General features: G+C 41.9%; 1 long non-coding RNA gene across 1 annotated transcript; it reads left to right on the plus strand.

The window, feature by feature from the left end:
- The first annotated feature begins 444 nt into the window (after positions 1-444).
- On the plus strand, positions 445-13,487 carry LOC110015325. The gene is made up of 3 exons (XR_002290503.1): positions 445-2,499; positions 5,654-5,807; positions 12,980-13,487. It is a non-coding gene; the product is annotated as an uncharacterized LOC110015325 (long non-coding RNA).
- Positions 13,488-18,770: the final 5,283 nt, after the last annotated feature.

Genomic DNA, 18,770 nt, shown 5'->3' on the forward strand with positions numbered 1-18,770 from the left:
TAAAAAGTAAGCAAGTCGAAATAAAAAAAATAAAAATAAAGTAAACAAATAGCTAAAGGAAAGTACATTTCACAAGTTGAGCAAAAAAAATTTAAAGATTTTTTTGTGCAATTTAGCACAGAAAGTCAATCAGAGGTTTGTATGCACAACTAGAATTGATTCGCACTGGTGTTTCTAGTATTCAGGGATTTTTAGTTTTTTCTTATGGTTCAAAAAGTACAGTATGGGTCAGGGAATTAGCTCTGATTTAATTTTGGATAGTTAGATTTACAATTTCCTTGCTGAGATGCACCAAAAATGGTCAAATAAACTGCATTGAAATGATCCTATCTCACGCAGAATGTCTTTTATTTTGAAAGGAAGTCACATGAATCTCTGTCAAAAGTTATAGACCGTTTCATATTTTGGAAAGATTTTCCTTGTTTTGTCCTTATGCCCAAAACAACAGTATATTTTTTTTATCCCAATAGTAACAATAGCATAAATAAAGATCAGTATCTTATTTAAGACTTTCTGGCACTTACTGGGTTGTGGTTGGGAAGAATTTAACCCAAATGACTCTTAAAGTGTTGACGGTTGCAGACCGCTATTCTAGATTATTCCACTGCGGCCTAAACGCCAGTTGGTGAACAGAGCAACCGAAACTTGAAAAGTCTATAGCATCACTGAGAAACTTATACAGTATTTTGGGATTTGAACACATTACTATGTTTGAAAGACGCAAATATAAGAAACAAAGAGACCAAAAAAGTTGGCAAGTTACCATGTTTACATCAGTAAATTTTTGTCAGAGAGAAGATGAAACGTTTTTAGCTTCATTGATTGACTTTTCTTCTCATTTTTACTCTATTTATCTCTTTTTTTAATTCCACTTTACTATAACAACTAAATATCTAAAGAGCTTTACTTTGCTTGTTATAAAGTGAAATGTTTTTTAAGGAACCTTCAGCTTTATGAACATTTTTCAGAATGAAACAGAATCTTTTCTGTAAAACTGTCAGAGATTCAGATCAATGATCATCCAGGAGTTTTGAACTTTAGTCAGACACTTCCTGGAAGCACATCTCATCGTCTCCGATGAAAAGGCAACAAATCAAAGTACAGCATATTTTTTAGCATTTTTAAGCTTAGTTTGTTCCTTTCTGAACGGCCTTCTTCCATGAGAGGAGGATGGTCGCTGGAGAAGCTCTGCTCAGATGTCGTCTCTGCACTGGAGCGCCACACAGGTCAAAGGCACACCTACACAGGTCATCGGCCTCGGCTTTGCTGACAGACACTTCAGCGTAACTGAAGCCTCTGAAAGTTCGAGTGGGAAATCTCTGTCAAAATAACTGAGGCAGAAAGGCAGAACTGAGTCGAGTGCAAAACTGCTGTGACTAATCTCTGAGCAAGAATCACTTTTGTTCTGTTAGAGGAAGAACAGAAAAACATGTTCTTTCTGCCAAAAAAAAAAGTTGATCCAGATTATCCCACCCACAATATTTCCAGGACTTTCCACAGAAAATTAGAGAGTCTTTGCTCCATTTGGGCTTCTATTTTTACAGACGTCAGATTTAATGAAAGTAAAATACTTTAAATAGAACATTTTCTGCCTGGTGATGCTTCTTTTTTTTTAAAGTAAAATAAAAGTCTGTGGTTTCTCTTCCCCATTTCTTCCTACATGAAGCCGTTTTTCCAGCCGCTCGCCTTCTTGTTTCCAGCAGCGTTCAGGGCAAAGGAAAGACGGCAGCCTGAGGACTCAGGAATAGTTTGTCTTTGCCGTCCATGACAGAAAAGCTCAAATAAACACTTAAAAAAATGCTAAAAGCCAAATCACTGCTCCTTGGGAAAGCACTAGCAGTGTTTCTAAAAAACAAGTCTGGCCAAGTGAAAGCTTTCTTAATCTCAACAGGAAACGTGTTGGCTGCTTCAGAAACTCTCCAGAGTTTGATAAAAATCAAAGTAGCAGAGACGTTCCCCTCAACTGCTGTGACGGCTGTGGGTTGAAGATCCCTTTAAGATACTCCATAGTTTTTGTTTGGGGTTGCGTTACCGTAGTAACGGACTTCGTACAGGAAGCAGCCTACCTTTATTGGTTTATTTAGTTTTAGAATAAAAGTACCCAGAAACAGCTGGAGCACACATGGAGAGGAGGACAAAGTAGGTCTTTGTGTCTGACTCCTCATCTTTGCTGTCTGGGTTTGGCTGAGCTCGTCTGCGAAACGGTCTGTCAGAATCTATGTGGATCCTCAGGAGAACCAGAACTGGGCGGAGTTTGGTCCTCACACAGACGTCAGGCAGCAGGACTCACAAGTTCAGAAATACTTCATGCTTTCCTGGATGATTTGTGTTGGATTGCACAAACCATGTCAGGTTTTATTATCTGTCAGCAGCCCGAGGTCCGTGGCGACATTTTCTTTGGCACATTCTCAGGAGGAAATGTCGTTTCTGAGGGAGCCGACGGGGAGACGGGAAGCTGCAGCCCGCCTCTCTGCTGCCGGGGCGCCGCTGCAGTTGGAGGTCTGTTGTCGACCCCAGATTCAAAACTCAATTAAACTCAACATAACTGGAAACAAAAGCACCAATTTAAATTAAATTTATTATCATAATCCTGAACTTTTAATAATATTTCTATGAAAACAGACAATATCTTCCACAGCTTAAAGACCCACTCTGATGAAACTAGAGTTTTTGGTGTTTTTAATGTGTCCTTCTGCCTTTTTTCTGATGATGAAGGACAAGAAGAAAGAAACGTCAGCTTTAAATTGGATATCTACCGTTTTAAAGCTACATTTGGGGGTGCGAGGGGCTGCAAACAGATGGATCATAGGTTTTGTTTTGTTTTTGTTTTGGGAATCGCTCAATAACTCAGTGCAGTGTCATTTTCCTTTTATTTTCATTTGCTATTATTTCATTGAGTTTATCAAAATATATTTAAATTTGTTGCTTCATTTCCTTTTCAATTAAGTTTTTTCTGAATCTATTCTTAAAAATAAAATCTTTTCCTATGGGAATGTTCTGCTTTTGTTTACCACCTATGTTATTCCTTCTGTTCTTTTGTTTTCGTAACCAAACACAGGAAATCAGGAAATTCTGTCCATGTCTCTTTCACATTATTTGCAAAAGTCCTTTCACAAAAATGAAAAAGCAAATGAAATTCTTGAGAAGTCATGCTCTCAGAAGGAGTCAAAACCTCTGGTTTTATAAAAATGAGTTCATCAATTAACCCTTTTATCCAGGGGCCTGTTTCACAAAGGAGGTTAAGTGTAAACTCTGAGTTCACAAACCCGGAAATCAGGGAAACCCTGGGTTTTCCGTTTCAGAATCGGAGGTTTGTCAAACCAGAGAAAGCAGAGTAAGTCAAACCCGTTTCTGAAAGAGAGTTAACTTTTACTCGGAGTCAGTATCCATGGTTACTTATGCTGTGAACCTAACCTGGTCGGGAGCAGGTTTTATTCTCCAAACTCGAAGTTTTTGCCGGTCCCCTCCCCTTTTTAAAGACGAAGCACTATATTTCGCTTCAACCTTCATTGCCCACATTTCCGTCACGCGATCTAAGTGACAAGAATGGCTTGTCCTTTTTTGGAGGACCCAATAGATGAGGAGGCTGCATTAATTCGTAGAGAATTACATTTACGTCGTACGAGGATTTTGAGACCTCGACTCGATGTTTTGTCATTTCCCCATACGTTTTTGTTTGAGCGTTACCGTTTTTCGTTGCAGTCAATTACATATACAAAATGAAAACAACATTAGGTCTTGCTATGTAGATGTTTCATATGTCAAATATTGTCAACAAAGCCTACATCCATGACATGCTCACATTTGACCTGATTGAATTATGTTTTTATACTTCATTTTTAGCTGCTGCCATGTTCTTTAAATTCCTGCAGGATTGCATCTACATGAAAATGAAATCAGGGACATTGAATTAGATTAATGTAACAATTACTTTTTGGAAACACAATTTTCCAGCACTGCTTACTTTCTTAATCCCATATAAACCTATACCACTTGATCAATACAGGGGTAGTGTTGCAGCGTGTGTGTGCTGAGCGGGGTGCAATCCACGAGAGACAAGGGGAGGGGCGATTGCAGGTGCAGATGGGGGGGGGTGGGGTGAGCACGGATGAGGAGGACGGAGAAGGTGTCATTCCCAGAATAACTGTTTTGGAGTCATTCTTATTCCGCTCTGGAGGTTGAGGGTTTCCAACGGGAAGTGAACCCCGAAGGAGAATTCCCTTCAGCCCTGAAGGAAATCTCCCCTGCGCTTTTGACCACGCACGGTCGGAAAGACGAGAGAAAAGAAGGAAGTCTTTGCGCAGCGAAAGGTTCAACAGTAGACAAAAGTTCACTTTTAAAAACACAATTGCATGTATTAATATTAAAATGACCAACGTTTGCTAGAGGGGAAGGTTAACAAAAAAGTCCTCTAAACATTACCGACGTTAAATGCATTTTCCCCCAGATTGGTTCTGTGCACTATGCAGCATTTCATGCAATTACACCAGGAATAACACTTCAAAAGTACACCTAAATATCACCATTTTTTATTTCACACCTTACGCTATTTAAAAAGTTATTACAGTCAATATTTATAACAATGATTTAAATGCAAACTTAGGCATTAACTTGAGCAGCTATGTTTTCCACGCTAACTGTCTCTGTTTTGCAGATGCAGCGGTGTTGCTTTTCTTCTGGAATATGTTCTCATATTCACTGCAACTCTGCAGCAGCACGTCAAGTTCAGCTGGCGAAAAATACGCAGACCTCTTTGTTTTCACGGTTGCCATGGTGACTCGTGATATCTGCGCTCCATTGATAATGGCTTCTTATAGACGCGGTGCGCACGCTCACCTCCGAATCAGTCCACTCAGAGTTGATTGATCTAACGCGGATCAGCTGCTCTGAAACTGAAAACTCAGAGTTGTCAATCTCTCGATTGACCAACTCAGAGTTCAGGTTTGACCTCAGAGTTGGTTGAACCTCCTTTGTGAAACAGGCCCCAGATGAGCCAAACAGCAGAATCCGCCGCTGGGTTCTCTAAAGTTTGGCCAGTTTTGGCTCAGGTAGAAATGATGCAGCAGAATTCCTCCTCACAGATGTTTGCTTTGGCCCCTGTTTGCTGCATTTTGACCAAAAAAGGGCTGGAAGGCAGCAACCTCCTCTTCCCCACACATGTGGAGGGTTGCAAATTGCTGCTAAGGGTCATCAAAGGAGTTTCGGGTCAAAATTTGACACTGGCAAAACAGGATGGAACATAAAAAAATAACTAAATCCGCTCCATGAAACCTCCAGGACAGCTTTGCTTTTAGTGGTTATTAAAGGATCTCGCGAGTTTCATGACGTTTTCATAACATGACGTTTACAGTCGAAAAAGTAAAAGGAAACACATTAAGTGATCTTCATCTTTCAATTCACATCAATGATAACCTTCAGTGTCAGGCTAATCCAATGTGAATAAGTTGTAGTGAAAAAGGAAGAAATCCAATTGGGCTTAGAAAGTTTGATCACAGCTTCCGCTCTTGGCTCTGAACACGACTTCTCCCACTAGTGGCTGCAGAGAGCGCTGGACTTCCTTCAGCCAACTCAAATGAAAGCAAAAGCACCTTAACAACTCTAAAATACTTAGTCTGGATTTCAAAGAATGTGCTGCACCTTCTTGCTCTCACAGATTTCCATCCTCCTCCGTCCACATCCCAGGACCGGCACTCAGGCCTTATAAGTTCAGGAGAGCTGTTTTTTCTATTTATCTCCTGGCAGACGCAAAGAACTGCTGGTTTGATGACGGAAGAGACATTTTAATTTCCTGCTTTGATGGACGTCAAGTAAGTTTCTCAACCACTTTTTATGTGGCTTCCCTCCAACAAACACCATAAAACAAAGTCATGAAACCCCTAAAAGAGGAGCAGACTGTGACTACAGTTTTTCACATCTAAAAAATGTTTTCCTGCAACACAGACTTATATAATTGTATGTACCTCATTTGTAAAATCTTATTTTTTAAACTGAAACATTTACTTTTAATCCAATAAATTCATATTTTTCATTAACTTGTGGTATAGCAAAAAATAAGAATCCATGTTGTTCTTCAATGAACATGACAAAAATAGAAAGAATTCAGATTATAATTCTTATATTGACAAAAATGGGTTTTATTAAAAAGAATTGGTAAAGAAAGTGAAAAAAACATAAGAAAAACTAAATGTCCACTATTGATTGGGTCAAGTATCAGTGGAATAGACAGCTGACTGGTTTCCTTTGATCCAGTCTTCTTCTTCTTTCTCTTTCGGCTTTTCCCATCAGGGGTCGCCACAGCGAATCATCCTTTTCCACCTCACTCTATCATGAACATCTTCTACCCTAACGTTAGCCAACTTCATGTCCTCTGTTAAGACATCCATATATCTCCTCTTTGGCCGTCCTCTTGCCCTCCGGCCAGGCAGCTCCATCTCCAACATCCTTCTACCAATATATCCACTATCCCTCCTCTGAACATGTCCAAACCATCTCAGTCTGGCTTCTCTGACTTTGTCGCTAACACAGGCAACATGAGCCGTCCCTCTGATGTACTCGTTCCTTATCCTGTCTAACCTGGTCACTCCTAAGGAGAACCTCAACATCTTCATCTCTGCTACCTCCATCTCAGCCTCTTGTCTTTGTCTCACTGCTACCGTCTCTAACCCATAGAGCAGAGCTGGTCTCACCACTGTCTTGTACACCTTTCCTTTGAGTCTTGCTGGCACTTTTCTGTCACACAACACTCCTGACACTTTCCTCCAACCGCTCCAACCTGCCTGCACTCGCCTCTTCACCTCTTTTCCACACTCCCCATCACACTGAACTGTTGACCCCAAGTACTTAAACTCCTGCACCTTCTTCACCTCAGTCCCCTGTAACCTAACGCTTCTACCTTGATCCTTCTCGTTCAGACACATGTATTCTGTCTTACTACGACTGACCTTCATACCTCTTCTTTCCAGAGCAAACCTCCACCTCTCTAGCTGTTCCTCCACCTGCTCTCTACTCTCACTGCAAATTACAATGTCATCCGCAAACATCATTGTCCAGGGAGATTCCTGTCTTACCTCGTCTGTCAGCCTGTCCATCAGCATAGCAAACAAAAAAGGACTCAAAGCTGATCCTTGGTGTAGTCCCACCTCCACCTTGAACTCCTCTGTCTGACCTACAGCACATCTCACCACCGTCATACTTCTCTCATACATGTCCTGAACTACTCTGACATACTTCTCTGCCACTCCAGACGACCTCATACAGTACCACAGCTCCTCCCTCGGCACCCTGTCATACGCCTTCTCTAAATCTACGAACACACAATGCAGCTCCTTCTGACCTTCTCTGTACTTTTCCATCAACATTCTCAAAGCAAAAATGGCATCAGTGGTGCTCTTACGGGGCATGAAACCATACTGCTGCTCACAGATCTCCACCTTCTTCCTAAGCCTGGCTTCCACTACTCTTTCCCACAGCTTCATTGTGTGGCTCATCAACTTTATTCCTCTATAGTTGCTGCAGTTCTGCGTGTCACCCTTGTTCTTAAAGATCGGAACCAGAACGCTTCTCCTCCATTCCTCAGGCATCTTCTCACTCTCTAAAATCCTATTGAACAACCTTGTTAGAAATTCCACTGCTGTCTCTCCTAGGCACTTCCATACCTCCACAGGTACGTCATCAGGACCGACGGCCTTTCCGCTCTTCATCCTTTTCAGAGCCTTCCTAACCTCATCCTTTCCAATCTCTGCTACTTCCTGCTCCACAACAACCACATCTTCCTCCCTTCTTTCCCTGTCATTTTCTTCGTTCATCAGCTCCTCAAAATACTCCTTCCATCTTTTCTGTACACTCTCTTGGGTTGTTAGCACCTTTCCCTCTCTGTCCTTAATCACCCTTATCTGTTGCACGTCCTTCCCATCTCTGTCTCTCTGTCTGGCTAGCCTGTACAAGTCCTTCTCTCCTTCCTTTGTGTCTAACCTGTCATAAAGCTCATCGTAAGCTTTCTGTTTGGCCTTTGCCACCTCTCTCTTCACTCTACGCTGCGCTTCCTTGTACTCCTGTCTACCTTCCTCAGTCCTTTCTACATCCCACTTCCTTTTAGCCAACCTCTTCCTCTGGACGCATTCCTGTACTTCCTCATTCCACCACCAAGTCTCTTTACCGTCTTTCCTCTTTCCAGATGACACACCTAGCACCTTCCTACCTGTTTCCCTGATAATCTCTGCTGTAGTTTCCCAGTCCTCTGGAAGCTCATCCTGACCACCCAGGACCTGCCTCAACTTCTGCCTAAATTCCTCACAAGTTTCTTCATTCTGTAGCTTCCACCACTTGGTCTTCTTTTCTGTTTTCCCTCTCTTCTTCTTCCTGACCTCCAGAGTCATTTTACACACCACCATGCGGTGCTGTCTGGCTACACTCTCTCCTACCACCACTTTGCAGTCACTAACCTCTCTCAAATGGCCTCGTCTACATAGGATGTAGTCCACCTGAGTACTCCTACCTCCACTTCTGTATGTCACTCTATGTTCCTCTCTCTTCTGGAAGTAAGTGTTGACTACAGCCATTTCCATCCTCTTCGCAAAGTCCACCACCATCTGTCCCTCCAGATTCCTTTCCTTCACACCAAACCTGCCCATCACCTCCTCATCACCTCTGTTGCCCTCACCAACATGCCCATTAAAGTCTGCTCCAATAACAACTCTCTCTCCTCTGGGAAAACTCTCTATGACCTCATCCAACTCACTCCAGAATCTCTCCTTCACTTCTAACTCACAGCCAACCTGTGGCGCATACCCACTGACTACATTCACCGTCACCCCTTCAATTTCTAACTTTAGGCTCATCATCCTGTCTGAGACTCTTTTCACCTCTAGAACACTGTTTACAAACTCCCCCTTCAGAATCACACCTACCCCATTTCTCTTCCTATCAACACCATGATAGAACAGTTTGTATCCTCCTCCAATACTACGTGCCTTGCTGCCCTTCCACCTTGTCTCCTGCACACACAGTACATCTACCTTCCTTCTCTCCATCATGTCTGCCAGCTCTCTGCCTTTCCCTGTCATTGTGCCAACGTTAAGAGTCCCTATTCTCAAACCTATGTTCCTGCCTTTTCCCTTCTCTCTCTGGCCACGGACCCTTCTGCCTCCCCTCTTTCTTCCACCAACAGTAGTCAAATTTCCACCGACACCCTGTAGGTTAACAGCATCGGTGGCGGTCGTTGTTAACCCGGGCCTCGACCGATCCGGTATGTCTAAAGTGTGGATGATTCGCATGGTTATTTTGGCAATTTTTACGCCGGATGCCCTTCCTGACGCAACCCTCTCTATTTATCCGGGCTTGGGACCGGCACAGAAGTTACTGGCTTGCAACCCCTGTGGCTAGATTTTCCTTTGATCCAGTAAAGAAGAATATCAAAGTGTCATCAGCAAAATGTTGGACATTTATGGAAAATTCAATCATTCATAAAAAATGTAACCAAGCTAAGAGCCACGTGGTACACCACGACTGCTGAAGTTGATATAAAACAAAACGGACATATAAATTTAGTACAAATGTATTTCACCCTTTAACACCAGAGCTGTTACCTACAGCAAAATAACACGCTCTTTGAATTATTGTGACTCTTTGACCATTTATGCACTAATGCAATTCCAACGGATATGGAGCGGAAATCCAACACTTTACATAAGTCCAGTCAGTAAAGTGTTGCATATCAGTGCAAAGCTGCTTTTCTGGGCTTTGATGGAATTATGCAAAAAGTCTAAAGCTACGTACACACAGGCCCTTGACAACTGGCATTCGAGCAACCAGTTTCAGAGAGAAGTCTATGTAAAAACCCATAAAACTGCTGTTCTGGCTTCAGCATTTAAAGCTCTTGTGTCCTTTCATTGCTACATAATTTTTTAAGTTTGTTTTCGGGCTCTACAGTACGGCGTTGCTGAAAAATCAACCAGTTCAACCCATTGAACTCTCAGCGGCTTGAACGTCAAGCAGTTGAACTTTGACCAATCTGGAACTGGGATTTCGTGTCAATGTATGAGTACAGTCCTTTTCGAGACCTGGAAATGCCAGCCAGTTTAAATTTGAGAAATTAATAATTGCAGTTTGGGCCCGGTGCAAATTATGTGAAACCAAGTCTTTCGTGTATTGGAATTGAGCTGTGAAAAAAAAAAGCATGAAATAACATTTGCACCATTCCAATATTTTGCACCAGGCCTCCTCCAACAGTAGCGGGTGGACATGCACTGTTGAATAGTAAAAAAAAAACAAAAGAAGAAGAAACCCCCTCCCGAAGCTCCCTGTTTGTCCGGTGTGAACACCGTATGCTAAAAGGAGCATTTGGAGCGTTCTTTTTTTTTTCTTAACCTGCCCTGTCCATCAGCTGGGCAAACAGATGAGAGCTGAAGGCCTCTTGTGTTGGACATATTTTACTTTAACAACAGGGGTTCTAAATCTTATGACACACCAGAGGTATGTCTGAATAAATTCCTTTTCAAATTAAGACCAAACTTTATTTATTTTAATCGTATTTGAAAATATTTTGTGTTAGACCGGACGGAAAAGGAAAGGAGGGAAGAAGAGAGAGGGATGTTAGAGAGAGGGGGGTAGGAGGGTGATGGGGGGGATCATGAAGCAGCACAAAGCAACAAGTTGCTGGATGTTTATCATTATGGTCAGGTTCAGATATAATACCAATCTAGAAGGGGCGGGGCCTGTCCACACACTCAAATGTTATAAACATACCTGTTGGCTGCAAAAAATATTCACATGTCAACATGGAGCGTTCTTAATCGCGCAACACCTGCCTGGTGTGAACGTAGCAAAAAAAGGGAAGATAAGCTAAAGCTGCCGAGTTAAGGGCCATTAACGCTTTCTTATCTGCAGCGCTAATAACCTCCCTGTGCTAAAACACAGTGACTTGTCTTCTTCAGGTATCTAAATTTGCAAGTTTTTAGTCAAAGGTTAAAAACCCCAAAAGACTGGGTCCAACATCCAAATTTGGTTCTTAACAGCTTTTAGGAACAGTAAGATGCCATAATCGGATATTGATAAATCATGTAATAAAATGGTTACATCATAACGGGGTGGGATTATATATGTTCGCTTCCTTCCACTCCCTTTCAAGCAATATTTATTAATATGCCTATTTATCCTAAGTTTGATTAGTTACTGTATGAATGTATAACTGATGATTGTATTGCTTTTGTGTATTATTTCTATTTGATTGCTTGAAATAAACCATTTCAAATCAAAAAAAATAACAGCTACAGATTATTCTTTCATTTTTAAGCAACAAGCGTCTTTCTACATTTATAACTGAGCATCAGATTTTAAAAAGAGGATGTATGACATTCATCCAATAATCTGATTATCTTTGTTAGTATGAATAAGTACATAACAAATAGAGAAGGAAGTAGAGCGGCTGTAGCCGCATGCAATTTCATAGTAAAAATGTACTTTATGTGAAGACAATAAAACCTTCAATCATGAGCTGAGATCATATTTACCCAGCTGAACCTAGAGATAAAAAGTGCGAGTGTTTACACTCCCCTGTTGGTGCAACAAATCAGGGGTTTCAATTCTTAGTGGTTTGTTTGAACTGCGATGACGTCCGCCTGTCAAGAATGAAATAATGACATAAGCTTTGTTAAATCTCTGCAAATAATGAGCTCATCTCACTTTGACATCAGAAGGGAAACTACAGTTCCATGTGTTTTTCTTCAGCTCCTGGTTTCAGGTCGCTGATGTCATCTTTAAACAGAGGATCAGCTGCCAAAACGTCCAGCCGCTCCGCCTTTGACTTTACTGCTGCACAGATTATAGACTGTCCTAACTGTTTTAGGCGGTTGTTACGGCCCGGCGCTCTCAGAGGTTGGTCTTAAAGAGAAGCAGAAATAAGAGAGTCTCCGTGAATGGGAAGTCCTCATACTGCTAGCCCTGATTTGTGTTTTTCTTCACGCTGAGCTGAGCTGAGCTGATGTCCAGTTATTTGCCAAACTCCTGAAGTAAAAAAACCTGGAAGAGGTTGGTGGGAGTGCAGGAGTAAATCTCAGAAAGTGTTGAAGATAAGGGAAAGCTATAATTATTCTAACTGCTCATTAAAATGAGTCAGCATCGTTGTGAGCATTGCAATTAAATGCTTCAAGTGGCGTCTAATGAAAAGGTAAACGTCCCAGCAGGGAATCTTTGCACAAGTTCAGCCGGCATGAAAACGCAGAGTGCTGAGAGATCAGCTCCTGAATGTTCCCTTATGTTTGCATTTTGAAATAGATATTTTGCATTTTTTGCAAATGTAACTGACGGTTAGTCTTTGACGTGCAAAATAAAACAAAGTAATGTTGTTGGCTCTGCAGAACCTTTTTCACGTTTTATGCTAAGGAACTATTGATTTTAAATCTCCATTTGGTTAGATGCTATAAAACATTAAACCCATTGTTTTCCTGTTTCTCTTTATTTATTATAGTATCTTATCCCATTTTTGCCACTTAAACCCTACAAATTTCAGCTGTTTTAACCATTCAACTGTTAAAATGTTCAGTTCTTTCAAATTTTTCCAGCTATGACCGTTGGTCCTTCAAAACCTTGAACTTTTCAAGATATTCCAGGATTTTCAGGATTTGTGCCTTCATTGAAATACATGGGGAATCCTTGGTGCAAAATCTCGCTGGTTCGATACCCACCGCTTGCATTTTTCACAGAAATATATTTTTTATTGTGCTGTTTTCACTTTATTTATGGTCAACTGTGATCATTTCTTTATATATTTATTTATTTTCGCCAATTATTACCCTTTAAGTTTCATTTTTAGTCAGCAATGAAGAATTTAATGCTTTATTTTATTCTGGAAAAATACAGCTCCTTCTAGTTTGCTGAACTTGTGACTCCCATCATGAATGATGGAAAACGTCTTTGTAAAAATGACTCTTTTACTGCATATATAATTCACACGTTTACTTCCCTTCTCATTATTTCTCTGCAGTTGTAAAGTCGATCGTGCATTCCTGCCGGCAGCGTCCTCTGGCCCAGATTCATGTTTACCCTGTAAATGCAAAGAAATATAATTCAAAACAAACGTCCGTGCAGCCAGAAGAGTCAAACAGAAGATCACCTCCTCCCATCGTCCCAGTCCAAACCTGAGCTTAATCATCATGTTTGCTCTGCCAGATGCTGCTGTTCACAGGCTCACCATTCATTTCTGCAGAATAAATGGGAGTCTCTATAGATTCTGTCACTTTTATGAAGATGTAAACACCAATACAAGTTTGCTCTTTAAACAAGGCTTCTCATATTCATGTTCCAGGGTAGCAAATGGTAACAAAAGCAGCTTCTGTTGTTTCTCAGCGTCAGACGGTTGGCCTGTCAAAATTGACCTGGGAGGTGCAGCTTCAAAGACCGCGCACACATCACACGTTGCAATGGATTGTGGGTTGTTCAATGGGAATTAAATGTATTGTTTCTCGTTACAGTAATAAACGAACAGGACTGAATAAACGCATTCTTTAATTTTGTTGAGACAGCTGACTACCTGGTTAACCGTAAAGCTGCAGGAACAGTTTCCCTGATCATTTCTCCACAGTCCGTTCTCCCTCCGCTCTGCTTTCAGAGCAGCAGTCTTACGTAAAAGGGGATAAAGTGGTCACATGTATTTCCAAAACCCCCTGAGATCAGATTCCGCAAAGATTCAGAGCCTGCAAACCCAAGAGTCCAAAAAGGCCATTCTGCCAGGAGCTCATGAGGCTCTGAGTCATAATCCCACAGCAGGAAGGGCCGGATGTTTGTCTGCTGGAGAGAAAAGCTTTGAAATAAAGGGAAAGTTGATCACTGAGGAGTCTAGTGACATACTTTTTCTCCGGTTTTCCTCCTACCTTTTCACTTTCAAATTTCACAAGGTTTTTGGTCTGAAACACTGGCTTTAACCCTTGTGCTATCCTATGACCCCACCCTTACATTGACATGTTCTCCCTACCATGACAAAGATGGATAAAGGTGGAAAGATTTCATGTAATCCATGGACACCAGTGAAGATCTCAAATCATTGAAGAAAAAAGGTTCAGAGCACTGTCTAGTGGGTCTAGATGACCCAACTCCCAATGTTAAAGTGCCTAGGATAGATAGCACAAGGGTTACAGAAGCAGGAAGGATTACTAGATTTCTGAACGCTGGATGACTGAAAGACAATGCTCAAAGATCTGACAGATTTAGGATAAACATTGTTTTTGGTGTTTGGACAGTAAGGAGGTCAGGCTGAACGCTGCAGACAGATAACTCAGGCTATGAACAGGTGTTTGTCTTTGATTTGGAGAACACAGAGCAGCTGTCACGATGACACTCATCCCAGTTTCTCCAGCAGGAAAACAAAGGAAAAAGAAGAAGATGTTCTTCTTTTTCTTTAATGAACAACTTTTTTACTGGTCCCGAAGTGGTTGGCTCTCAACGATGGGGAGGGGAAAGGTTAGGCACCAATAGTCCCACCTACAACAATTTCAAATGAACTACTGCTACTGTGCAGAAACTTTGTCCTGGAAAACGACCACATTAATCCACACAGAAAAAACATCCAGAGGCCGTAGTGCAGCATGCAGGGCATCACTGTAAAAAATGCAGCAGGTGAAAAGCATGATGGGAACACAGGAAGGTGGGGCAGGGTGTGAGCGCCCTCAGATCCTTGGTTTTCTGGACCTCCACTGCCCAGCAGCAGCTCTTCCTGTTTTATTTTTTAAAGTTGCGTGTTGTGTTCATCTTCACTTCCTGTTTTCCGACTATCTCAGCTTCTGTCTCTCCGGGTCGCTGGTTTCCTTTGTTCTCTGTCATCCAGTGTGTTTCTGCGGGATCTCTGTTGTCTTTGGCACTATCACTTTTGTTGTCCTTCACTTTCATTGTTTAGAGGCTGAAAATCTCTGACTTCATCACCACATAATTAAATCCGCCTGTTTGTGAGGATCACACAGTGTCGTTGGTGAGCGTTTGTTGGGACAGCTGCTTCTCCCTCCACTTCATCAGGCCGTGCCAAACAGACCCAGCATGTCCTCCAGAGTCATTCACCGTCTTGTGCTAAAACGAAAAACGCTAAACTGAGCTGTTGCTGACACGTCTTTATTAGGCAGTGGTGACTCAAAGAGCATGAATGGATGTCATTTTCCACAGCAGAAGTCGGCTTTCATCTCCTGTATGTCTCTGGATGGAACTCTGCCTGACAGGCTTCTGGAAACGATGACGGAAGAGGCGAAGCAGACGGATGAGCACACAACTGTGTAAAACCATCGACTCTTTCCGTGATTCCAACTCCGCAGCGCTGGATGACAGAGCAGTTAAAGTCCCACTCTGCTTATCTTTTCATCTAAAAGTGGTCTTTTATTAAGGATTAAGCCGTTGTCATTTTCTAGGACAGACTTTCTTGCAAATGAGGCAGGAGTTCATTAAAAATGTGCCTCAAACGTTCACACTGCAGGGCTTAATGCTCAATTCCGATTTTTGGAAAAAATCCAATTTTTTTGCAAGGCCGTTCACATTTCCAATTAAATGCGAATTTTTGTGATCTCCTGTGTGACCGTGAAATGACCCAGAAGTGACCCTCATGCACAGAAGAGTACTCAACGGTGAACGATGTAACTTGTTGTTTGCAGACGTAGCTAACGTTAGCAATGCATGTCAACAACAGTGTTGTCAACAGCGGAGCTCTTTTTGCATTATTACATTTATTTTCACAAAGGAGCCAGCACAATTGCAAACTTCTCATTTTAAGAAGGCATTGGAGCCGGGATCGTCTGTACCCACTGTTGTGGAATGGGGATGTTTATGTGCTGCGCGCGTGTAAGAGACAGGAGAGAGCGCGTGCAGCAAGGAAGAGAATGAGGGAGGTAGTGTGGGAGGGAGGAAGGAGAACGATTTAAAAAAAAAAAAAAGCTTCCCCCAGAATAGATGCCATTGACTCTTTATTAACCCGCTCTGGAGAATCTGAGGGTCCGAACGGGGAAGTGAACCCCGGAGGAGGATCCGCCTTCGGTCCCCCGTGCTTCTGACCACGGTCGTAAAAGGAAAAAAAAAGGTTCAACACCACGCTCAGCCATTTCGCTGGAAATATTTTCAAAAACCGCCCGGTTGCGATAAGAGCCCTGGAGTTTGGCCTGAACACAGCTGTCACCCCAAATATTAATCCAATCGGTGACCTCACTTACCTTCCACTGACTGGTCTCAGCAGCATCGTCTGCCATGGTTGATGTTTATTTTCTCGTCCCGCCTACTTCAATGCAGAATGATGACGTTTAAAGCATATCGATGACGTACAGGTCGGATTCATGTGGCCTAGCCGTTCAGACTTTCAAAAGATCGGATACGTATCGGATTCAGGACCACATACCCTGAGTCGCATTTCAAAAGATCGGATCTGTGTCGTTCAGACTGTCATGAAAAGATCAGATAAAGGTCGCATAGGGTAAATATAAATCAGAATTGGGTCGTTTCAGACTGCAGTTTAAACGTGACCTAAGTTCTGGGTGGAACTGTCAGCATGGAGCAACCCCGCCCCCACTTACAAGCACCATTCTGTTTACATGTTCTGCCACTAGCTTACAGCCCCTTCCAACCCCAACATAACATGCAACAAAAATGGCGAACAATAATGAAGCTATCCAGTCGAACAGTTTAGATCCAGATTCCTGCTCAGACGAGGAAAACAAAGACGTTCATGGATCTATTTGTCTGCTAGTGGATGCATCAGAATGGAGCAGAGCAGGAAGTCTGTGGCCCGCCCAGCCTATTTTCTGTGTCGCAAATACCATCTTTTTCAAATTGCAGTTTTCCTTCTGCTCCTGATTCCCAACAAAAGAAAAAATACAACCTTGAGCTAAAGTTGCTTTAAACATGTCCTTCATCATCGGAAAAATGCCACAAGAACAAGTTAAAGACACCAAAAACACAATTTTGCATCTGATAGGGTCTTTAAAAAAACGTGTATTTTGGCACAAATTAAAATTCCAACTTAAAATTCAGGTCCTGAATTAGTCGACTCCAATCTCGCTGGAGTCTGTTAAAAAATGTTTGGTTTTTTTGCAGTTATGAGTGAGAAAACTATGAATTTTCTACCATCTGTGCCATCCGTCCGACCAAATTTAACCTCAGAGTTTTTGTCAGTTGCTGGACCTTCTGTCATCTCTTTGGAAACCCTCAGACTCTGGACGGTTGTCCATCTTCCCTGCAGGCCGTTTCTCGTGTTTTTGAAGGAATTCATGGAAACTTTCCAACGTCAACAGCTGGTTTTTGTCATCAAACAGGATCTCAATCTTAATTCAAATTCCAAAGTTTGACTAAACAACATTCATTCAGTTGTGTGTTTCTCAGAGTTCATTCAACTTTCAATACACCCCCTTCAATATTTAAACTTTAAACTCCCTGCTCCTGATAAGACTTAAGAACAGACAACAGAAAGTTCATGTTTAACTATTTATGGAGAAATGACTGGCAGCTTAAAGGATTTGTCTTGATTTTTTTTTTTACTTCTCCTAAGCCATTTTAGTGGCGGCTTAATGCTCAGGTGTGTGTTTATGCTTTCAGGTGTTGCTGAGGTGCTTGATCAGAAATAACGCTGTAAGATCCTATCATCCCAGACAGAAAGAGTCTGAAGTCTGGGAACATTCTTGACGGTCATTGGGTGTAAAGTCCACAGGAGCTCGGGCCGGCTAGAATGTGAGGGGGTGTCAACACCTAACTGTTTGGGGCTTTCCATCCCTTCCAGGCTTTGCTTCTGATGACCAAAAAAACTGCAGTGTAGGATAAAAATTGGCTTCCTCTCACTTTTTTTGCCTCCCCCCCTTTCCGGTTTGCCCTCGTGTTGGCACCCTCATAGGTGGTTTAATACTGACGTGTGTTTCCATGTACACAAGCAGCTTTTGTGGCAGAAACCAGACAGATAAGGGTTGTGTTTTAGGCACAGCAGCAGGTCTTTGATCTGCTTTGAAGTGACTTTGCTCAACAGTCAGCTGCCTTTCATCCATGTGTGCTTATCCCAATTCATACAGAGAGACACAACTGTTGCGTGACAATGAATGAGGCAATGAGCTGGGAGCCTCGCCTCCTTTTTTACACATTAAAACTAAACTTTTTGCTAGAAATCTGATTTAAATGTGCTGAAAGTTTGGGAAACTTATCAGTTTTCACCCAACTAAACACTGTGCCTGCACTGCCTCCTGGTGGATTCTGGGGGAAAAGGCAGACTCTGCTTTTGTTCGCTTCTTTGTCTGCACTGCCCCCTGGTGTTTTCTAAGTGAAAACACAGAAATTCCTCTCTGGTTTCACTAGTCTCTGTAAAATGTGACGAGTCCTGTTGGCTTTTATTTATTTATTTTATTATTGCTGTTTTTTACACTGTCATGCTAGTGACAAACAACATCTCGTCTCACCCGTCTTTGCAAATACTGTGTGTGGAATGACAATAAACCAATCTTGAATCTTGAATCTCTCTTGGCTTCAGATGAAAGCTTCGTTGCAGGGATTTGAACGAACTGGAGACGATTCAATGAATTAAAATAATCCAAAAGTGAAGGATAAACACGAGATCAGACCTAAACTTTACTTTTTCACATTTCTCAGGTAAAATTACCTTCCTTTAATGATCTGCTTTGTTGTCTGTCCAAAAATATCTTTTAAGGAACAACAGCCTTAAGGTTTCCCGACTCGACCGGACAGGGGAGAGTTACTCAATAACGAAACGTCAATGTTCAGGGCTAAAAAGGAAGGACTCTGTCCTCTAGTTGTTCAAACTGACCAAAAATAAT

The sequence above is a fragment of the Oryzias latipes genome, chromosome 7, assembly GCF_002234675.1.
Source record: "Oryzias latipes chromosome 7, ASM223467v1".
NCBI lineage: Eukaryota > Metazoa > Chordata > Actinopteri > Beloniformes > Adrianichthyidae > Oryzias > Oryzias latipes.